Consider the following 21,909-nt stretch of genomic DNA (forward strand, 5'->3'; position numbering starts at 1 on the left):
CACATTGTTTTCATTTCTTTCTCCACAGGTACCTTTTGCGTTCTTCAATTTTATGTATGAGTGCTTTTTATTTTTACATTACACCTTCACAACAGAAGAATCAGGGATGAGAAAAGTTTCTATACTCTCTTGATTAGGATTGGAAGACTCACTACTATTTGTTTTTAGTACTAAGCACATTTCTAGTACTTGTTTACCAGCACATTGATTCACAATTTTCTAATTTTTCATTTTTATATACATTTTTGATTTTTCACATTTTTCTTCTTTTTTCTACACGTTGTTTTGATTTTTATATTTTTCAATTTTTTTTATTTTTGTGGATACGTTGGATTTGGATTGTTTTTGGGACACACATTTTTAAATTGCAACAAAGAATACACTAAGGATTGGGATTGACTTTATCTGTGGGACTTTTCCTTTTTCCTTTTTTCAAATATACCAGTACCAGGACATTTAGGACACTTTATCCGGATATAAGTTGTTATTGCTATTATTATCACTTTGTTAACCAGTGTCATATCTGTTACCTACCCAGCTCTAAACAGCATTTATGTTTTTATTCCTATAAGCCTTTGATCACACTTAGGCTATTCAAGCATATTTTTTTCATTTTAATTTTTATGTGTTATGCTTGTTTTTATACTGTACCTTCATGGATCCATGAATTAGATGTAACTCTCTGATTATAATTGTTTTTATTATCGATTCGTTCAATTTTATGATTATTAGCTACACTGTTTATTAAAATCTACTTTTATCACATTCTTGGCACACCTAGCCTTTGTTTATTGGCGCCTGGAAATCCCTTTGATTTATAACTCTGTCAGATAGTTAATATAAATATAATATGTTGGTAAAATGAGCTCATTTGAAGCAAGCTTAGTTATGTTGTAACTGCCAATTATCACAGGTCTCCTACTCTTTTTTGGCAGATAGGGGTTAACAGACCAGTCTCTAGCTTATTTTAGTATATAGTTTATGTTGGTATCACGTTAAGTTACATTATTAGGTATCACTAGTATTATCTTCAAATATACCTGAATAAGACTAATATATTCCTCATCAGGGTAAAATAACGTCTCCCACAGGCTATGGGTTTCCTGAACCCTTTGGAGAGGACCTTATCTTTGTCTGTTAGTATATTGACATTGCCTCTAACTTAACTCCACCAAGGATACGCTTTATGCGCTAGTCTATGGTTAAATCAGTTTCAGCTTATATGATATTGTCTGTTTGTTTAGCACAGCCTTCGCAGTCTCTCTATTACACACTACTACTATGCTAGCAAATGTACTATGCCTTATTTTCTATATACAGCTCTCTTATATACGCTCATAACATATATTCTATTACTCTTTTTATAAGTGATTATGGTCACTATCTTTTTTCAGGGTCTAGAGTGACTGATATAGCTAGTAGTTTTTCTTGTAAAAGTACCTCGGCTATGCAATCTCATTTAGTGTAAATTTGCATGCACACAAGACATGTGGGAGGTCATATCTACGGATTATTCTTTGGAAACATAGCTTATGTTTGAGTCTGAATTTTATATCACATTGCTGCTCAGTACAAAAGGTATGACCACATCTTTGCCTAGGTATTAAGTATCCCTGAAACGAGATCCAGTTTGTTAAGCTAGGTGGTTTGCATTTCAGTGCAGAGGTCAGTATTCTCTTTTTTTATGGCAGAAAAAGAAGCTGTCAGACACCCATAGTTCAGTTTTAGTTAGGTTATTCTTTTAATCGTTAGTTGGGTATATATTAGCCTAAGAAGTGGGAGTTTAATCCGTTAATGCTTTTTGGGCTATTATGTCCCATTGGTTTTCTCCCTTCAGTTATCATCCTATACATACATCTTCTATCCCCCTGATGGCATACCCTCTTTCATGCCCACATGTATCTCAAGCTGCCAAATATCATATGATCCACACCGTCAACTTATCCTACAGTAAATTCTGTGATAACCATAGTAGTGATCCCGCCATGTTCCTTAAATCACCTTTATATGTAAGGCTCCGCCCCTCCATCCTTTCCCTTATTTAGATAGCGGTGCTTACCCGCTGAATCTCCCCCCCCATTTTTTGTATACTCATTCCTTATATTATGGAAGCTCCTGAAGAGCTCCCCTCCTGACCGTCAGTTACCTTTTGTATTTCTGGTCCATTTGGCCTAAAATTGTGTTCCTAACTGGTCAGTCATTTATGCTATTTTATTGCAAAACCGAGGTTTCATTAGTCTACTAATGATGCATTTTATAACTGCCGATTTGTTTCGCTCAATTTTGTTTGTATCTTTTTCTGTATCAAAAAGCGTACTATGTTTTTTTTATGTTTGTTATGCAAAATCTCAATAAAAAATATTTAAAAAAAAAAAAAAAAAAAATTATAACTTGGAACGTGGGGAGAATTAATTCCACCATTAAGAGAAGGGGAGTACTTACACACCTCAGGAGACTGGGAGCCGATATGGCCCTTTTACAAGAAACGCACCTAACTGACGTGGAACACTCTAAGCTGCAGAGGGACTGGGTAGGACAGGTAACTTATCTTTCACACACTAGCGCAAGCAGAGGACTGGCCGTCCTGTTTGGTAAAAGATTAGCGGTAACTGTTAACCACACATATTCAGACAGTGAGAGTAGATTCCTAATAGTGCAGGCAAGCATCAACAATGTCAATTATGTGTTTTGCAATATCTATGCCCCCAACCACAGATCAATGTCTTTTTGGAGGGATATGATACAAAAGCTGACTCCTTACATGGGTTCAAGACTGATCATAGGCGGGGATTTTAATATCTCCCCATCACATGTGCTGGATAGGGTATGGTTGGACACACATTCGGTGGGGGACCACAAAAAAACTACAAAGCCAGGTATGAATCCAAGATTTATGACATGTTTGGCGCACACCTTGACACGTCTGATATTTGGAGGTTACAGCACCCAGAAGGTAGAGACTATACGTGCTTGGCCAAGGCCAAGCATACCTTGTCTAGGATAGATCTTTTTATGATTTCTAACTCCCTTGTCACTCAGGTTCACAACTGTAATATACATGATATAGTATTGTCAGACCACGCACCTGTTGAATTGATTCTGGACGCATGTGGCCCAAGACCAAACAGAAACACTCTTAGATTCCCAACGTATTTGGCCTCCTCAGAGGCTTTTGTAAAATTCCTAAGCCAGAGTTGGACGGATTACTACACAGATAATATTGCACATATAGAAAATGCCCAGCTTTTCTGGGAAGCAGCAAAATCAGTACTGTCGGGTTCCATAATATCATATGTTTCAAAGATCAAATTTAAAACGCAACACAGGTACATGGGGCTCAAAAAACAATTGTCCCAAGCTTACCAAAATCACTGCTTATCTAGGTCTGCCAGTACATATGAGGCATATGTGGCCATTAAGGCGGAACTTGAGGCATTTATGAAGCACCAGGCTGCTTCGGGTCTGCTGAGAACAGCTGGTAAATACTTCAGATTTGGTAGTATACCAGGTAAAATGCTGGCAGCATTGACTAAAACCCGGACAGCCAAATCCAATATAGCAGCGCTAAAATTTCACGGGTGTACGTACACTTCCCCATAAGAGATTGCACAGTGCTTTGCACAATATTATGCACAACTCTATACTCGTCAGGACCCCTCGGATCCTGACTCTCAAGCGCGCTTTTGGCAAACCCTCAATTTGCCCCAGTTGACCCAGGATCAGGTAGATGTTTTGAATGCACCCATTACTAATGGCGAAATTGCGTTTACCCTGAAGTCTATCCCATTGGGGAAAACGCCGGGGCCGGATGGTCTCCCTGCTGACTTTTACAGAATTCTTCTACCGCAGATTACCAGTACGTTGACAAAACTTTTTAACACTTATTTCCAAGAGGAGACAATCCCCTCACGGGGCTTCACCTCTGCACACATTACCCTAATTCCTAAACCAGGCAAGGACCACTCTCTTCCAGATTAATTTAGACCCATATCCTTACTAAACACGGATTACAAACTCTTTATGAAAATTATGGCCAACAGATTAAAGACTGTTCTTCTTCTGTTAATACACCCGGACCAGACAGGTTTTGTTTTTAAGCATTCCTCTGTAGTTAATCTTGGTAAGGTGCTTTGGGTGATTGAGCACTATTGGTCTATGGGTAAGAGAGGGGAGGAGGCTAGCATCGCGGAGGCCTTCCTGCTGTCTCTTGATGCAGAGAAGGCCTTCGACCGCGTGGAATGGCCCCACCTGATCAATACAATGCAACGGTTCAACTTTGGGGGCCCTTTTTTAATACGCAAAATGTATAGCTCGCCTGAGGCACGCATACTAGCCAATGGCTTGTTCTCTTCAGACTTTCAGCTGCAAAGGGGTACCAGACAGGGTTGTCCCCTGTCACCCCTTCTGTTTAACCTGGCATTGGAACCACTGGCAATAAAATTGAGACAGTCTTTTCCGGGCATTGTGATGGGGGGGTCACCCAGTACACATGGCCTTGTACGCAGACGACATGCTGCTATTCGTGGACTCCCCTTCAAGACATATACCACGCATACTGAGCACGATTTTTGAATTTGGGGACTTCTCGGGCTATAGGGTCAACGCATCCAAATCGGAGATCTTGTGGCTAAACAAACATTCCAACTCCAGACATACCATCCCTTTTATAGAAGTACCGAATGCGCTGACATACCTTGGTATTAAAGTACACAGAGACCCCCATAAAATGTACTTGCTGAATATTTCTGAGAAATGTAGTAGCATTGCCTCTCAACTCCATAGTTGGATCAATCTTCCCTTGGGATTGTCGGGACGTGTTAGCTTGGTTAAGATGACCATATTACCAAAGATAATGTATCCTTTACTCATGCTACCCTTTCTCATGACTAAGGGTGACTTGTCAATTCTGAATCGAGCCATGTCCTCTTTCATTTGGAGAGGTTAAAAACCTCGTATAGCTTTGGAGAAATTACAGCTTCCCTTCCTTAGTGGAGGTCTGGGCTTCCCAAATTTAAAGCTATATAACTGGGCGACCCTGGCTAGGCTGGTAACTGACTGGCAACTGGACACCTCCCACTTCTGTGTTGCCTCACTCGAGGAGGCAACTTTAACACCTTTGGCATTAGCATACCTTCCCTATGCTTCATTGAAGGATATCCCACATTCAATGGCCAATAGTGTCCTATATAGAGACCCCTTAAGAGCGTGGCGACTAATTAATAAATATATGGGACTCATCCATCCCTCCCCTAAATTCATACCCCTTGTGGGAAACCCGGACTTTACGGCGGGGAATGAACATGAACCGTTTCGCATTTGGAAAACTCTGGGTCTTGGTACGGTGGGTGATGTGCTTGACCCACTGCTACATACTGTCAAATCCTTTCAGGAGCTTAAAGCTAAATTTCATATCTCTAATAAACACTTTTACGCATATCTTCAGGTGAGACATTATGTGTCGAGCCTTCTACAATCCAATTCTGGAAAAAAATCCCCCTTTGCTGTCTCCCAGACATTGTTTCAGTTGGGTTGCTTCTCAATGTCAGACTTCTATAAGCAATTATTGAAACGAAAAGAAACCACCATACAAACTCATACTTTAATGAAATTGCACAGAGACATTTCACCGACACTGACGATACAGGACTTGACGAACAGCATTGAGGCCACTAGATCAGCAACACTAGCAGTGCCCCTCAGAGAAGCACAGCTCAGAATGCTGTACAGAGACTATATCACTCCCCACAGGTTATCAAAATGGAGACCACAACACCCGGACATCTGTATAAAATGTAGCAGCGAGTTCACCTCGCTTCAGCATTATTTTTTCTTTTGCCCGCAGGTTAGACGGTTTTGGGGACAGTTCCAATATTGGCTAAAGGCTACATTCAAAATAGAAATTGAGATAGATCTAAGTAATATATACGTATTCAGATGGGAGGGTAGGTACAAACAACACCATAGATTTAAGCTCGATTTAAGCTTCTTTTACTGAAACAACTTTTCATAGAACAACATGATGTCAAACTAAACACTAAGCACAGACTCCAACCCTTTCTTAAAAAATAGAAACCTTTTATAGCAACTCTGCAACCAGTTATGCAGCGACAAATTCTCAAGTCCTTTGCACAGCTGGAGATAATGCTTTTGGCAGTTCTGAGGGGTGAGTGGCGGGTGCTCACGGAGTCTCATACGGATCAATCCGGTGCGGTTTTCCAAGAGGAAATGCTGTTCTAATATATTATAATACATCGTAGGTCTTGCAGCTTTAAGATCCTACTGTCATGGGCGATAGAGCCGCCCCCCCCCCCCCCTTTTTTTTTGTTTTGTTGTTGTTGATCTTGTTGAAAGGTTAAGATAGGTTAATGTATATTGAGTTATAACAAATAAGAAAAAGGAGAAAGAGACGGTCACATGTGAACATATACTGTTTATTGCACTTCAATCGCATATGCATTTCGTCCTGTGTGGGACTTATTTTCTTTGTATTGTAAAATGTAATTTCATCATTTTCTGTATAATGCTTATCATCTCAATCATACATAATTTCGTTAAATTTACGGTCTGTATACCGTTTGTGACTGCATTGTTGGATCCTTATGTGATTGCTTTTTCTCTACTAATAAAGACGAATTTAAAAAAAAATTAAAAAAAATTGCTACCTTAGAGGTGGCGAATGGTTAGGAAAGTAGCGGTCTGATGACCGCTGCTTGTTAAATATGGACTGCAGGTTCTCTTGTGAGAACCTGCAATCATAGGGGGTTGAAAGGCTTGCAAAGCCTTTGATAAATCGACCCCTCTAAGGCTTAGAGAGGTATATTCCTTATCTATGTATGTTTGTCCTCCATTGTCTGTCCAGTTTTTGCTAGTAAATGTTTTAAAAGAAAATCTCTGGAAACAGCACATTTTAAGAAAAACAGCTCAAAATGAATTTTAGGTCATTCACGTCTTCATCATATCCAAAATGAGAAGTATATAATTCACGTTTAACACATTTGTGTGACTGCAAAGTATCTGACAGGGCAGATATGTAGCAGTAGCAGGGTTAGCCTTGACAAGTCAGCAGGTGCATTTTAAGTTCTGATAATTAGAAATGGCTCAGTTTTTAGAGCTAAATTACATGAAAGGGGTTAAATAAATAATGGAAATATACAGCAGTTGTATTATGTATAACTAAACATCATTTTATATAAAGAGCTCAAGGTATTTACTGTTCCATAGGTCAAAACCTACATTCCTCTGGAATTGAACCCCTTAGCTGATATACATCAGTGCTCTCCACAGAACAATTTGGTAGCTGGGTGCAGGGCCGCCACTAGAAATTTTGGGGCCCCTGACTTAACCATTGATCAGGCCCCCCCCCCCCTCCTTTGACATGTGCAATTTTTGACCAAGTGACTAAAACGTATATGCACTTTATTCTTAAAGGGACACTGTACCCAAAAATTTTCTTTCGTGATTCAGATTGAGCATGAAATTTTAAGCAACTTTCTAATTTACTCCTATTATCAAATTTTCTTCATTCTCTTGGTATCTTTATTTGAAATGCAAGAATGTAAGCTTAGATGCCGGCCCATTTTTGGTGAACAACCTGGGTTGTCCTTGTTGATTGGTGGATAAATTCATCCACCAATAAAAAAGTGCTATCCAGAGTACTGAAACCAAAAAAAAACTTAGATGCCTTCTTTTTCAAATAATGATAGCAAGAGAACGGAGAAAAATTGATAATAGGAGTAAATTAGAAAGTTGCTTAAAATTGCATGCTCTTTCTGAATTACAAAAGAAAAAATTTGGGTACAGTGTCCCTTTAAGTTTCTATTTAAACTTAAAGGTAGTAACATACACTGAAACACACACACACACTCACACATAAGGATTCACATATAGACACTCTAGCAAACACGCAAAGAAACTCAGACACAGACACCCAAACAGACACTTAGCACTTGTTTACATTGACAAGTAATGAGGTAAACTACAGTTTTGTAAAAAAAGGAGATTTAGAAAACAAAATATGGAGTTCTGATTATCTTTTTGTAAAGGAAGATGCCAACCAAATGATGACAACAGCATGCAGTGGCTGAAAGGAAGGGCCCTGAACTGCCTAAACAATAATTTAATGGTTAAAAGGTAGATTGGTGACTTCCGGAAAGGTCTCATTAGTCTCAAAGTCTGTAGAAAGATGTGAATAATCAGTAGTAAGGTCAAAATGTCCTAAAAAGGAACAGACAATGGACACACACACACAAACTCAAACTTGCACAACATACACCCAAGGAAACACCAACAGAGACAGCCTCAGAAAACACACCCACAGAGACACCCACAGAAAACACAGAAAGACATACATACACACCCTCACTGAGACATCCACAGAAAACACACAAAGACATACACACACCCTCACAGAGACACCCACAGAAAATACACACCCTCACAGAGACATCCACAGAAAACACAGACATACATACATACACACACACACACACACACACCCTCACAGAGACATCCACAGAAAACACAGACATACACACCCACCCTCACAGAGGCATCCAAAGAAAATACACAAAGACAAACACACGCCCACCCTCACAGAGACACCCATAGAAAAAGCTCAAAGACATATGCACACACCCTCACAGACATCCACAGAAAATGCACAAAGACATACACACCCACCCTCACAGAGATACCAACAGAAAAAAATACATACACACTCATAGAGACACAAACCAAAGCACAAAGACATAAACACAGACACCCACAGAAACAGGAGGAAACATTTATTTAAATGCAGAAATTAAGAGATCACTTTTTAAAGAATCATATTTGTAAATGTGCAAACAAAAATAATTCTGTGAATTCAAAATTGTACATTAATGATCTGGGTAGATGGCTAGATGAAGAAAAGTACTTTTAAAAGGTTGACATATGTTTGTTTGATATTTTCCCCAACCAAGAGCACCACTTCAAATATAGTGTACAAATGTTCCCATCTGTCAGCTGTACTTGTGGATTTTGAAAATGCTGTACTCTATATGGTCTTGGTGGAACCATAAGCTGTGGTACTCATACCATTAGATCTGGTTAAATGCAGGATTTAAGCTTGTTGGTATGCATTTCAAAATTAAGTCAGCTGTAGAGTAAACTTAACAGTTTTAAGTTAACCTATCTCATTTCCAACACTGAGCAATCTTAGTCTGAGAGTATAACATGTTATGCAGATGTAAAAATCTTAGATAAATTGCCTCCTTGTATCTGGAAAGTCCTTGCATAAAGGGGCAGTAAACTGGAATGTAATATATATCATTTGTGTATTGAGGAGTAAACATTTCTGCATGGTTTTAAATATAGAATTTCTACAGCATTGTCAAATAATCATAAATACACTGCTGCTAAAAAAATGTGTTTTTATGGTCCCCTGGCCCCACCATACAACTACTACCACACTGAAGTTACAATCTTAAATTGCACAAAGAAATAAAAAACATTTGCTAAGTAATTCTTACCTCCTCTGCAAATGAAAGTGATCAGCTGTCTGACTCAGGCACACACTCTACAAACAAAGTGCCAAGTCTGTCTCATACTGTGCATAGTGGTTTAGTGCACACTCAGAAATCCTCTCAAATGCTAATACTTTACTCCTTGTAATAACATTTCCCATGCTCAATTAGCACTCTGCTGTAGTACCCACTGGTGGCTGCCAAAATTAAAAAAAAAAAAAAAAAATTTTTTTTTTGTTCTTGCCTCATGGGGCCCCCCTAGCCCATTGGGCCCCTGACAGGAGTCACCCCTGTCACCCCCTGATGGCGGCCCTGGCTGGGTGGTATTAGGAAGTAGCCGGGCAGGGGCAGAGTAATACTTTGAAATCTAAGATTTTCTGTTGCATAATTTAACATAAGCTGATTTAATCATTTTGTGTATCAAACACTGAAGAAGAATTTTTTTTTTTTTACTGATTTTAGCATAATATTGGCTTAAAGGGACAGTCTACACCATAATTGTTTTTGTTTAAAAAGATAGATAATCACTTTATTACCCGTTCCCCAGTTTTCCATAACCAACACAGTTATATTAATATATGTTTTACCTCTGTGATTACCTTGTATCTAAGCCTCTGCAAGACTGACCCTTATCTCAGTGCTTTTGACATACATGCAGTTTAGCCAATCAGTGCTGACTCTTAAATAACTCCATGTGAGTGAGCACAATGTTATCTATATGACACACATGAACTAGTACTGTCCAACTGTGAAAAACTTTCAAAATGCTCTGAGCTAAGAGGCGGTTTTCAACAGTTTATAAATCAGTTTGAGCCTAGCTAGGTTTAGCTTTTAAAAAATACCACCAAGGGAACAAAGCAAATATAATGATAAAAGTCAATTGGAAAGTTGTTTAAAATTGCTGCCCTATCTGAATCATGACAGGTTAATTTTGACTAGACTGTCCCTTGAACATATTTAACCCACCTGGCTGATATTTTGACCACCAGCTAAAATTTAATCTTTTTGTCAGATATCCCCTTAGATTTTCATGGGAGCAATTCCGTAAGTAAGCAGATTATGATGACCCTAACTTACCACTTAGATGCTTGAATTGTTTTTGCAATGGCTCTTATTATACTCAGCCACAAATGCAACTGCTTTAGCTGCTTCCCACAAGGTTTGAATATTGCAATGTTTAATATTATTATTTTAAAGATACACTTCCCATTTTTCTTCCAAAAATTCCTTCTTTTTTTTTGGGATCCATATAGAAATTTAGGGAATTAAAATCAGAACGATTGCTTCTCCCTATTTGTTAATAAAAGTATCAATTTAATAGGAGCGTTATCTGATATCAGGATATTACCTATCTTAACCGGTTATTTTCTGCGCTAGTTCTTTTGATATTAAGAATAAGTCTATTCTAGAGGAGGAACAATATTTATTTGAAAAAACAAAATGTATGCTTACCTGATAAATGTATTTCTTTCCGGATATGGTGAGTCCACGGTTTGAGTAATTACTGTTGGGAAAATCACTCCTGACCAGCAGGAGGAGGCAAAGAGCACCAGTTTAACTGCTAAGTATCATTCCCTTGCCCACAACCCCCAGTCATTCGACCGAAGGGAAATGGAGAAAAAGGAGTAACACAAGGTGCAGAGGTGCCTGAGGTTATAGTCAAAAGAACAACTGTCTTAAAATAAAGGGTGGGGCTGTGGACTCACCATATCCGGAAAGAAACACATTTATCAGGTAAGCATACATTTTGTTTTTCTTTCCTAAGATATGGTGAGTCCACGGCTTGAGTAATTACTGTTGGGAACCAATACCCAAGCTAGAGGACACTGATAAATAGGGAGGGACAAGACAGGCAGTCCTAAACATAAGGCACAACTGCTTGAAGAACCTTTCTCCCAAAAGAGGCCTCAGCTGAGGCAAAAGTACCAAATTTGGAAAAGTATTTAGAGAAGACCAAGTTCCACAGAAGCCCAAGAAGAGGAAACAGCTTTTGTGGAATGAGCCATAATTCTCTCAGGAGGCTGCTGTCCAGCAGTCTCATAAGCCAAACGAATTATACTTTGTAACCAAAAAGAAAGAGAAGTAGCAGTAGCTTTCTGACCTTTACGTTTCCCATAGAAACAGACAAAGAGGGCAGAGGCCTGGCGAAAATCCTTAGTCGCCTGTAAGTAGAATTTAAGAGAACGTACAACATCCAAATTGTGTAACAAACGTTCTTTGGAAGAAGGAGGATTAGGACACAGAGAGGGAACAACAATTTCCTGATTGATATTTCTATTAGACACAACCTTAGGAAGGAAACCTTATCGGCATGAAAAATAAGATAAGGGGAATCGCACTGCAGAGCTGAGAGTTCAGAGACTCTTTGAGCAGAAGAGATAGCAACAAGAAACAAAACCTTCCAAGATAACAACTTAATGTCTATGGAATGCAACGACTCAAACGGAGCCAGCTGTAAAACTTTAAGAACAAGGTTAAAGGGACAGTAAACACCAGAATTGTTGTTGTTTAAAAAGTTAGATAATCCTTTTATTACCCATTCCCCAGTTTTGCATAACCAACACAGTTATAATAATATACTTTTTACCTCTGTGATTAACTTGCATCTAAGCCTTTGCAAAATGCCCCCTTATTTCCGTTCTTTTGACAGACTTGCATTTTTAGCCAATCAGTGCTGACTCCTAGGAGCTTCACGTGCCTGAGCTCAATGTTATGTATATGAAACACATGAACTAACGCCCTCTAGTGGTGATTAACTGTCAAAATGCTTTCAGATTAGAGGCGGCCTTCAAGGTCTAAGAAATTAGCATATGAACCTCCTAGGTTTAGCTTTCAACTAAGAATACCAAGTAAACAAAGCAAAATTGGTAATAAAAGGTATTTGGAAAGTTGTTTAAAATTACATGCGCTATTTAAATCATGAAAGTTTTTTTTTTCCTTGACTGTCCCTTTAAGGCTCCAAGGAGGAAAAACAGACTTAAAGACAGGCCTGATTTTGACCAAGGCCTGACAAAAAGATTGCACATCTGGCACATCCTCCAAACGTTTATGTAGTAAAGCTGATAAAGCACAAATCTGACCCTTCAGGGTACTGACTGACAATCCCTTCTCTAGGTCTTCCTGAAGAAAAGATAAAATTCTAGGAATTCTAATTCTACTCCAAGAGTAGCCCTTGGATTCACACCAATAAAGATATTTACGCCATATCTTATGGTAAATTTTTCTAGTAACAGGCTTGCAATGAAAAACAAAGCAAGCGGTGCTTACCCCCAGGCAGTATGATGGGCTGCTGTCTTCAGCGATCCTGTACAGCGTGTCTTCAGCGTGTGCACTGTTCACACTCCTACGGATGCCGATAGGAGCCAGATCCAGACGTCTCGGTCCAATGATGTCAGCAAACTTGAGACATACAAAGAGAAGACCGGCTAACCATCCGCAAATAAATCCAAAGAAGTAATAGGTAAGATGCAAAAAAGGGTTTTTTTTTCACAGGTACAAACAGTGCATTAAAAGCAAAAAAGGGCATGCAGAAAAAAGCACCAAACGGACATACTCCGTAGGTTACAGTACAGTAACAACAAACATACGCGTTTCGTGAGGGACTGCCTCACTTGTTCACTGCTTAAACTGTGTACTGGTCTGTAAACCTATATAGAGAGGTATCTATGTTAATTGAACAGGTGTGTTCCATTAAATACTTAAACCAATATGTAAACTTTTTAACCCCTCATATATACAGGCTGCAATAGACAGTGTTAGCACAGGATTGTAATATTATACAATTACATTGTGGTAGGGATATATAAATACAATATTAGACTGTTATATATGTAAGCTCATTTTGTTCATATAAAATGAAAAATTCTTACCACAAAATAAAGTATATTGAGACAAAAAAATCCAAGAATAAATGAAAAAATGAAAAAAGTCTCATTATTTAAAATGCCAGGATGAAGTGCATTATACAAACAGATTAACGTCTGACTCAATATTTAAACCAGAAGGTGTCCTAGTGTTCATGTTAAAAATCCACCTGACCTCCTTCTTACTTAGCTGATATTCCCTGTCCCCCCTCTCTTAGAGAAGGGCACATGATCAATTGCCTGAAAAAATGCTAGGGAAGAATCCCCTTGATGGTCAAATTTAAAATGTGAGGCCACTGAGGTAAAGATATCTGGGTCATTTATGTCTCTGATGTGTTCCAATACTCTGTCCCTCAACCTTCTTTTTGTCTTTCCTAAGTATTGGACCTGGCAACCTTTACATGTCATGAGATACACTATATGTGTTGAATTACAATTAAGATTATATCTAATTGTATATTCTTTCCCTGTGCTAGATGATTGAAAGGCATTCCCTTCCGTAATATGATCACAGGTTATGCACCTAGTGCCTCTACATTTAAAACAGCCCGATCTAGTTGGAAGCCAAGTGCCTCTTTTAATTTCTGGTAAAAAAGAAGGGGATACATAATTTTGAATGCTTTTAGCCTTTCTGGACACAAATTTGACACCGCTAGAGATCACTTTCTCCAGAACAGGGTCAGTTTGTAAAATTGGGAGACTTTCTTGTACAATGTCACAAATTTTTCTGTACTCTAAGCTATATGGAGTACTGAAGACCACCTTATTAGGCAAATTTAAAGTACTGGAAGATAATTTACTTCCCTTCTTGTATTGCAGAAGGGACTCACGTGGCATGCTATCTACAACTTGTCTGGTTTTTGACAATAAATGGTTATTATATCCCCTATTTTGAAGTCTACTGCACAGATCCTCACTCTGCTTTTTATACAGGGTTTCGCTAGAGCAAATTCTCTTTGCCCTAATGAATTGACCCTTAGGGATAGCTTTGAGTACATGTTGAGGATGACAAGATCTATAGTTAAGAATGGTATTACCACTTGTCGGTTTTCTATGTAAATCTGTCACAATCAACCCATTCTCAACTGATACTTCAATATCCAAAAACTCAATCCTTGTTGTATTCTGATATCCAACAAAGCTCAAATTAAGATCATTGCAGTTTAAATACTCCATAAATTTATGGAGTATTTAAACTGCAATGATCTTAATTTGAGCTTTGTCATCCTCAACATGTACTCAAAGCTATCCCTAAGGGTCAATTCATTAGGGCAAAGAGAATTTGCTCTAGCGAAACCCTGTATAAAAAGCAGAGTGAGGATCTGTGCAGTAGACTTCAAAATAGGGGATATAATAACCATTTATTGTCAAAAACCAGACAAGTTGTAGATAGCATGCCACGTGAATCCCTTCTGCAATACAAGAAGGAAAGTAAATTATCTTCCAGTACTTTAAATTTGCCTAATAAGGTGGTCTTCAGTACTCCATATAGCTTAGAGTACAGAAAAATTTGTGACATTGTACAAGAAAGTCTCCCAATTTTACAAACTGACCCTGTTCTGGAGAAAGTGATCTCTAGCGGTGTCAAATTTGTGTCCAGAAAGGCTAAAAGCATTCAAAATTATGTATCCCCTTCTTTTTTACCAGAAATTAAAAGAGGCACTTGGCTTCCAACTAGATCGGGCTGTTTTAAATGTAGAGGCACTAGGTGCATAACCTGTGATCATATTACGGAAGGGAATGCCTTTCAATCATCTAGCACAGGGAAAGAATATACAATTAGATATAATCTTAATTGTAATTCAACACATATAGTGTATCTCATGACATGTAAAGGTTGCCAGGTCCAATACTTAGGAAAGACAAAAAGAAGGTTGAGGGACAGAGTATTGGAACACATCAGAGACATAAATGACCCAGATATCTTTACCTCAGTGGCCTCACATTTTAAATTTGACCATCAAGGGGATTCTTCCCTAGCATTTTTTCAGGCAATTGATCATGTGCCCTTCTCTAAGAGAGGGGGGGACAGGGAATATCAGCTAAGTAAGAAGGAGGTCAGGTGGATTTTTAACATGAACACTAGGACACCACCTGGTTTAAATATTGAGTCAGACGTTAATCTGTTTGTATAATGCACTTCATCCTGGCATTTTAAATAATGAGACTTTTTTCATTTTTTCATTTATTCTTGGATTTTTTTGTCTCAATATACTTTATTTTGTGGTAAGAATTTTTCATTTTATATGAACAAAATGAGCTTACATATATAACAGTCTAATATTGTATTTATATATCCCTACCACAATGTAATTGTATAATATTACAATCCTGTGCTAACACTGTCTATTGCAGCCTGTATATATGAGGGGTTAAAAAGTTTACATATTGGTTTAAGTATTTAATGGAACACACCTGTTCAATTAACATAGATACCTCTCTATATAGGTTTACAGACCAGTACACAGTTTAAGCAGTGAACAAGTGAGGCAGTCCCTCACGAAACGCGTATGTTTGTTGTTACTGTACTGTAACCTACGGAGTATGTCCGTTTGGTGCTTTTTTCTGCATGCCCTTTTTTGCTTTTAATGCACTGTTTGTACCTGTGAAATAAACCCCCTTTTTTGCATCTTACCTATTACTTCTTTGGATTTATTTGCGGATGGTTAGCCGGTCTTCTCTTTGTATGTAACAGGCTTGCAAGCCTGAATCATGGTCTCAATGACTGACTCAGAAAAAAACATGTTTAGACAGAATTAAGCATTCAATCTCAAAGCAGTCAGCTTCAGAGAAACAATATTTGGATGAAGAAAGGGACCCTGAATCAGGAGGTCCTTCCTCAGAGGTAGTCTCCAAGGTGGGAGAGATGACATCTCCAGTAGGTCTGCAAATTAGATCCTGCAAGGCCACGCAGGGGCTATTAGAATCACTGACGCCCTCTCCTATTTGATATAAGCAATGACTCGTGGAAGGAGAGCAAACGGAGGAAACAGGTATGCCAACCTGAAAACCCAAGGAACCACCAGAGCATCTATCAGAACGGCCTGCGGATCTCTTGACCTTGAACTGTACCTTGAAGGTTTGGAATTCTGACGGACTCCGGCTCCCCCATTTGAGGACTAAGCTGGAAAACACCTCCGGATGGAGTTCCCACTCCCTGGGATGAAAAGTCTGTCTGCTCAGAAAATCTGCTTCCCAGTTGTCTACTCTTGGAATGTGGATGGCAGGTACACAGCAATTGTGGGTCTCTGTCCACTGAAGAATCTGAGTAACCTTCTTCATGGCTAAGGAACTCCGAGTTCCTCCCTGGTGATTGATGTAAGCCACAGAGGTTATGTTGTCTGACTGGAACCTGACAAACTGGGCTGAGGACAACTGACACCAAGCCAATAGAGCATTGTAAATCACCCTCAACTCCAAGATGTTGATGGGAAGAGCAGACTCCTCCCGAGTTCAAAGGCCCTGAGCTTTTAACGAGTTCCAGACTGCTCCCCAGCCGAGCAGGCTGGAGTCTGTGGTCACAATCACCCAGAAAGGTATCCGAAGGCATGTGCCCTGAGACAGATGTTCCTGAGAAATCCACCACGGGAGAGAATCCCTTGATGACTGATCTAACTCTATTCTACATTGTCTGAGCATTCACAATTGGAGAGCTCTCAAATGGAATCAAGCAAATGGAATGATGTCCATGGAAGCCACCATCAGACCGTTTACCTCCATACATTGAGCCACTGAAGGATGAGCAGTAGCCTGAAGAGAGAGGCAAGAGGAAATTATTTTGTTTTTCCTGACCTCTGTCAGAAAAATCTTCATCAATAGAGAATCTATTATGGTCACTAAGAACACTACTCTTGTAGCAGGGGAAAGGGAGCTTTTTTCCAGATTCAAACTCCATCCGTGGGAACGAAGAAAAGACAACAATATCTCGGTGTGAGATTTTGCTTGTTGAAAAGATGGTGCATGAACCAATATGTCGTCCAGGTAGGGTGCCACAGCAATTCCACAGAAACGGATCACTGCCAAAAGAGCCCCCAGAACCTTTGAAAAAATCCTGGGAGGCGTGGCTAGATCAAATGGAAGGGCCACAAACTAGAAATGTTTGTCCAGAAAGGCAAATCTCAGGAATCTGTGATGTTCCCTGTGAATAGAAACATGAAGATACGCATCCTTTAGGTATATGGATGTTGTTAGGCGTTATCTTTTTTTTAAAAATATATTCATTTATATATATTCCAACAGTAAAAACAAATTATACTAAGCACACTTGCTTCTTGATTGCACCTCGCAGGGTAAAAGAAATACAGAGCAAAACCTTATTACACAGCAGGATCCTGAAATAACCATTTTACATAAAGACTATCAAGCAGCCAGTTCAATAGTAAATCATTGATAAACCTCATATTAAAACTTAAGGTGACCCATATCAATTAATTCAGATAGCATAAAATATATAAATGCTATCTTTGTAGAATAATACTATAATAGACTGTTAGAAAATGTTATATTATTTAACCAATTAAAACAAAAAAAAAAAGGGAAAGGGACAAAAGAAACACCCCTCCCCTAGTCATAAGACCTGGCATACAGCCATTCCCCCCTTAAATTAGCTTCTAATATAAAAATTAAGTTTTTAAAGGAAGAAATGACTCATTTTTGGGTTTTAATGTCTATTTATGATTATGATTTAATATATTTTCCCCATTTTGTGAAAAAGGAATTAATATTAGTTTCCAGTTCTATCTGTACTTTAACTTGTTCTAAGAACATTTGATGTGATATGTTACTTTTGAGTTCTGAAAGTTTAGGCTCTTTAGAAGACTGCCAGTTACTCAATATTATTTTCCTACCCAATAGAATAACTGTGTTTAATAATAAAATATTTCCACCAGCTTCCTCCTTGGTTGTTAAAAAAACACATTCTGGGAACTCAAATATACAAACTTATTCAAAATCTTTGAGACCCAAAATTAAGTTTTACCCTAGAATCTTTGTATTATTGGGCAGGACCAAAAAAGATGAATCATATCTGCCGAACTAAATTTACACTTAATACATGATGGTTTAGCCCCTTCTTTAACCCAGTGTGAAATGATTTTAGGGGTAATAAAGGTTTGATAAATCATCTTAATTTGCTGCTCCCTGAAGTATTCCCCCAACATAGCTTGAGCAGTTCTCGTCACAGAACTCATCATAGATTCCAGCTCACTTTGATATACACAGAACTCGCTCCATTTTAACTTAAGATATCTAATATTACTTTGTTCTTGTGCAATTAATAAGAACTTATAAATAGGAGAGATAGAGAATTTCCTTAACCAAAATAATATTATTACCTGCTTCAGAGATTCATTGTTCCAATCGAGATCATTTAGTCTAAGGCATTGCTTGGTGTAGTGTTGAAGTTGTAGATATGAAAAAAAGTGGTGATTTGTAATCCCAAGATCTAACTTGCATTCGTCAAAAGTTTTGGTTCTATTATCTTCCAAATTAATTAGTTGAGCTATGTATCTGATCCCAAGCTAGACCATATACCGAACCTAGCAGACTCATATCCTCCCACAAATTTGGGATTCCCTCTGATGGTTAGAAAAGGGGAGACCCTGTAGTTAGTGGAGGCTCCTCCATTTGTGCACTCCCCCCACGTGCCCCCCTAGCAAGATGATGAGAGAAAAAAAAATTATGCTGAATAAAATATAATTTTTCCAATAGCCCCCTATTGGAAAAATTATATTTTATTTTTAACCCCAAAAAATAAAATTCGGATGTTTTTAAAAATTTTTTTTTTTTTTTTTTTATGTGTGTTGTTTTTTTTAAAATCGTACGTGCGGTAGAGCCCTCTATCATGCCTGTCAGTGATGTGTATGTTCACTGTAGGCATCTGGGCCAGCCAGCCTCCAAGCGATTCTGTATGATGCTTAATCGCACAGGCTGAACCGTGCAAGTGGGGACATGTTCAAGTTTAGCCTGTGCTCTGATAGGCTGCACCACGCAATGCCGGATATGTCATCACGGCTCCTCCCCCGCATCAACGGCGCAAAAAACTCATTCTGGAGTTAGCTGTTGAGCTGAGAGGAGTGACTGTGAGACAGGTCACAGAGAGATTCAGAGACACTGCACACTGTCCACACCATTATCTGCTGCTGCTCACAGCCTGCTTGCCTCACACAGTGACAAACTAATGGCTGAGGGATCCTCCGTGTCTGCTGACAGATAGAACAAGGCACACAGCACATCCTCCTGTCTAGAAGTCGCATCTCCTCATCTCCTGGTAATACACCACCATTGTCTCAAGGATTATCTCCAGGATTGTAGTGTGAGTATACAGATCGTATACATTGTGTGTCTGTCAGGGACACTGCACTGCACCCTCTTTATGCAAGGTGATATGGCTAATTTTAATAGCTAGCTGCTGTGTGCTGGCACATGCACTCAATAAAAGCTTGCACAGATGTCAGCACAAGCATAATGCTGTGTCAGTTACACAGATGGATCGTTTGTAATGGTCACAGTATTGATATATATACTACTAGTGTTTTGTTTTTTTTTTTAAACAATTTTTATTGAGGAAAAGTTTTGGCATACAGATAAAACGATAATGCATTACACAATTACATTCAAATAGTAGAAATAACAGGATATATTATACACAATACATATTAAGCTACGTGATTTAAGATTGGTGATATCAATTGTGCAACTTGAAGACATAGGTTATAGATGCCCATGATAATCTAAGCCTTCACTGCCAAGTCAAGAGGCCACTTTTGGACCTCAGCCCATAAGAGAAAAATTATGTTTACAGAAGGCTATTTAGAGTAGGGGGACCCACTCATGGATGTCTTTACATTCACCTCAAATTTAACGTTTTCATTATGCTGCAACTGTCAATTATAAAGAAGGCACAATAAACAAGGAGTGAGCGGTTATTATATATATATATATATATATATATATATATATATATATATATATATATATATATATATATATAAAAGTAGGGTAGATAGGATTAGCAGCATAAGATTGTGTAAATATAGATATGCAGTTGGACAATCTTGTATAAATTATGGGAGAAATGAAGCTAAATATATTTATAAACTGCAAGATTTTGCTAGTAAAGAAGGTAAGTAAGGTGCGGTATATGCAAGAAAAACCGCGTATGTAATCCTCCTGCTGAAGGAGGTTTATTATGTGGGGTGGGGGGTAGGAGGTGATGAGTTGCATATAGTAATCAGACAAAACATCTGATTATCTGCTGGGGATGCTATTCAACTGCACATGTAAGAAATTGTAGTTGGGTCAACTACCGCAGTATCAGTAATCTCCTGCAACTGTCCTATATATCCGCCTATATTCAAATTTGCAAGGTGGGTTAAACTAAGTAAGGTATGATAGATAATCAGATATAATTTATAAAAGTAGAATGCTAACGATATAGTGCTCTAATCATTGAACCTGAATATAGCCATAGTGCTATCTAATAAGCAGGTAGGGTGGGTGAGATGCAAGTAACAGTTCCCAAGATAATTAAGTAATGTTCGGTACTGAGGGATAGGGCATTAAACCGACTGTATGCGTTTGAAGCAGATTAGAAATAAGTAACTGTAAACATAATTAATTACGCCATTGAATAATTCCTCCCAAGGAACAGAAATACTCTATCTCCCGGATGTGGGCCCACCATCCAGGAGCAGAAGGTCATGTATGATCAACACCTAGGGAAAAGAGGTTATGATTACCCATGTTATGCTATAGTGTAAATTTAATACGTGTATATGACACCCTAACTGGGATGTCTAGAACTGTACAGTGGGGATATCCTCAGACCACCCTTCAACCATCAGAACCCTGCAAGGGAATTAGCAGTGAATTATAGAGATGAACTTAAGTTACATAATCCTTAGACTGACGGCTATGGAGAATAAGCGCAATGTGAATAAACAGACACACTTTTATATTACATCTAGTTGACATTAAGAGCGTATAAGTAACGGTCTAAAGGCAATCACAGTAGTAGGGAGAGGCTCACTTCTCAATCACAGGAAAGTGGAACATTGTATAGATCGATTCTATAGTGCTAACTGTTAATGGCTCCATGGGTACATATAGATCTTGCAGTAAATTACAAACAGGTTCTTAGCACCTATGAACTAAGTGTAATGGAGCAAACATATTCTAACTAGAAACTGTGCTTTAGCCTTAGAACATAAATGACATATACGGTATGGAGCTACATATTATGTGGAATACAAAGCATAATATTCACAAGCTAGCTGAAAGCCTTTAAATTTACCACATTCAAGATATAGCCTTAATCAGCAGAGAGCCTATTATAACAATTCTTATATAAAAGTTACTGTCCGAAAGCTATCTGCTTATTGCTAACAGAGAGTATAGGAAACAGAAAGCACAATGTGAACAAATGTAACTTGCAGTGGAAGAGCAAAAGCTAGCAGTGAATCAGGAGTTTTTGTAACCTTTCAGTACCCATTATGGAGCATAAGCATATGCGTATTTATATTAAGTGTATTGCAGCGTGTCAG

Source organism: Bombina bombina, chromosome 3 (genome assembly GCF_027579735.1).
Source record: "Bombina bombina isolate aBomBom1 chromosome 3, aBomBom1.pri, whole genome shotgun sequence".
NCBI classification, from domain to species: Eukaryota; Metazoa; Chordata; class Amphibia; order Anura; family Bombinatoridae; genus Bombina; species Bombina bombina.